This window comes from Haemaphysalis longicornis, unplaced genomic scaffold (assembly GCF_048455015.1).
Source record: "Haemaphysalis longicornis isolate Haplotype H1 unplaced genomic scaffold, Haemaphysalis longicornis Haplotype H1 scaffold_1, whole genome shotgun sequence".
NCBI classification, from domain to species: Eukaryota; Metazoa; Arthropoda; class Arachnida; order Ixodida; family Ixodidae; genus Haemaphysalis; species Haemaphysalis longicornis.
The window spans coordinates 463,543,988-463,547,106 of NW_027526203.1; the positions used below are offsets into that span (position 1 = coordinate 463,543,988).

At 46.6% G+C, this 3,119-nt stretch overlaps 1 non-coding gene across 1 annotated transcript; it reads left to right on the top strand.

Moving 5' to 3' along the window:
- Window positions 1-1,966: 1,966 nt before the first annotated feature.
- Trnak-uuu (transfer RNA lysine (anticodon UUU)) lies at window positions 1,967-2,038 on the top strand. Its single transcript has one exon. It is a non-coding gene; the product is annotated as a tRNA-Lys (tRNA).
- Window positions 2,039-3,119: the final 1,081 nt, after the last annotated feature.

A 3,119-nucleotide genomic window follows, 5' to 3' on the forward strand; every position in this document is an offset into this window, starting at 1 on the left:
GCTCCTCGCTCTGCTATATCGGTTCCGCTCTTCTTTTGACGGCGCAAAGGCACCGCTGGGCCGAACATCTGCAGTTGCCCACTCCATCGACACCGGCTCGCATGCACCCCTGCGCCAACGACCGTACCGTGTGTCGCCGAAGGAGCGCAGCACTATTGACGAACAGGTGAACGATATGCTCAGGCGGGGAGTAATTCGGCCCTCCAACAGTCCCTGGGCGTCTCCCGTGGTGCTTGTCACAAAAAAGGACGGCTCCATCCGCTTTTGCGTAGATTATCGCCGTCTGACCAACATAACGCGGAAGGATGTCTATCCTTTACCACGGATCGACGATGCCCTTGGCAGTTTACAAGGCGCCGAGTTTTTTTCTTCCCTTGATCTGCGGTCTGGATATTGGCAGGTACCCATGGCGGAGGCCGATCGCGCGAAAACGGCGTTCATCACTCCTGACGGCCTGTATGAATTTAACGTCATGCCGTTTGGCCTGTGCAACGCTCCTGCCACGTTCGAGAGGATGATGGACACTATTTTGCGCGGCCTGAAGTGGAAAACGTGTCTTTGCTATCTCGATGACATAGTCGTTTTTTCTCCCGACTTCGACACTCATTTGAGGCGCCTGGAGCAGGTTTTGACTTGCCTTGCCAGCTGGACAGCCTGGAGTTGGTCTTCGTAGTTTCCATTCTTCATGGCTTCCATGAATCTTGGCGGAATTGTAGTGTTTCTGGCTTCCTGCTGGTGATTTTCACAATCCCATAGGATATGGGCCATGGTGGCTCTCTCTCTGTTGCATAGTGTACACATATCACTAACATACACCTCTGGGCAGATGTGTTTCGCTACCACTGGAGTCATTAATGAACAAGTCTGTAATTGTCTCTAAATCACTGCTTCTTGTCTAGTTAGGGTGTGGTGGTGGGAAAGTTCGGCGATTGATGCGGTACCACTCGAGAATGTCTCTATATGTCTCTTAGAGAATGTCTCTAAGGAGAACACAGTCGCCCAGATAGCCGAATTGGTAAGGCATTCGACATGTAATCGAAAGGCGTGGGTTCGGTCCCCACTCTGGGCGCGTGTTTTTCTTTCTTTCTTTCTTTCTTTCTTTCTTCTGTATAAAAAAAAATGTTTACTTCATTAACCGTAGTGAAAAAGAAAAGAGCCTAACCACACCCCTATGCCTCCTTTGGCGTTGTAGACTGCTGCCCTATCTTTCTGTATTTCCTCAACGAGCCCCTCATTTCCTTACTATATTATTCTGCGAAAGCCTAGCGAGGGTCTCGGTTCTGGCAGCATTGATGCCTAGGTAGCATAAGAGGGCTTCCCGCCAGTTACCCGCTCATGACAGGCTGTAGACGCTCGAGTCACGCCGCGGGGGTTGAAAAGAAGGTCCCCTTCTCCCCGTGTAGTCAGAGTGGCACTGGCTACCACCCTCAAGCGTCAGATATACTTCTAGTAAATATAAATAGCCTAGAAAGTGAAGGAGAACACAGTCGCCCAGATAGCCGAATTGATAAGGCATTCGACATGTAATCGAAAGGCGTGGGTTCGGTCCCCACTCTGGGCACATGTTTTTCTTTCTTTCTTTCTTCTGTAAAAAAAATGTTTACTTCATTAACCGTAGTGAAAAAGAAAAGAGCCTAACCACACCCCTATGCCTCCTTTGGCGTTGTAGACTGCTGCCCTATCTTTCTGTATTTCCTCAACGAGCCCCTCATTTCCTTACTATATTATTCTGCGAAAGCCTAGCGAGGGTCTCGGTTCTGGCAGCATTGATGCCTAGGTAGCATAAGAGGGCTTCCCGCCAGTTACCCGCTCATGACAGGCTGTAGACGCTCGAGTCACGCCGCGGGGGTTGAAAAGAAGGTCCCCTTCTCCCCGTGTAGTCAGAGTGGCACTGGCTACCACCCTCAAGCGTCAGATATACTTCTAGTAAATATAAATAGCCTAGAAAGTGAAGGAGAACACAGTCGCCCAGATAGCCGAATTGGTAAGGTATTCGACATTTAATCGAAAGGCGTGGGTTCGGTCCCCACTCTGGGCGCGTGTTTTTCTTTCTTTCTTTCTTCTGTATAAAAAAAAAAGTTTACTTCATTAACCGTAGTGAAAAAGAAAAGAGCCTAACCACACCCCTATGCCTCCTTTGGCGTTGTAGACTGCTGTCCTATCTTTCTGTATTTCCTCAACGAGCCCCTCATTTCCTTACTATATTATTCTGCGAAAGCCTAGCGAGGGTCTCGGTTCTGGCAGCATTGATGCCTAGGTAGCATAAGAGGGCTTCCAACCAGTTACCCGCTCATGACAGGCTGTAGACGCTCGAGTCACGCCGCGGGGGTTGAAAAGAAGGTCCCCTTCTCCCCGTGTAGTCAGAGTGGCACTGGCTACCACCCTCAAGCGTCAGATATACTTCTAGTAAATATAAATAGCCTAGAAAGTGAAGGAGAACACAGTCGCCCAGATAGCCGAATTGGTAAGGCATTCGACATGTAATCGAAAGGCGTGGGTTCGGTCCCCACTCTGGGCGCGTGTTTTTCTTTCTTTCTTTCTTCTGTATAAAAAAAATGTTTACTTCATTAACCGCAGTGAAAAAGAAAAGAGCCTAACCACACCCCTATGCCTCCTTTGGCGTTGTAGACTGCTGCCCTATCTTTCTGTATATATATATATATATATATATATATATATATATATATATATATATATATATATATATATATATATATATATATATATATATATATACAGAATAATAGGTCAGCAGTCTACAACGCCAAAGGAGGCAGTGCCTCCTTTGGCGTTGTAGACTGCTGACCTATTATTCCGTATTTTCTCAACGAGCCCCTCATTTACTTACTATATATATATATATATATATATATATGAATGTATTCAAGATTTTCTTTCTGCTTCAGGCCGTTTGAATTGCTGAAGGGTGCTAATTAATGGGTAATTCGGGTTTTAATCGCAACGAGGTTTCATTTCACGGCCTCTGTCTTTCCGGAAATAAATTAGTATTTTGAGGTCCTCACGAATTTCAACAACCGAGTTAGCCCTGGCCAATCCCCCCTTAAGGGTACGTGCCAAAAACTTTGAGGGCATAATCATCATCATCATAATCATCATCG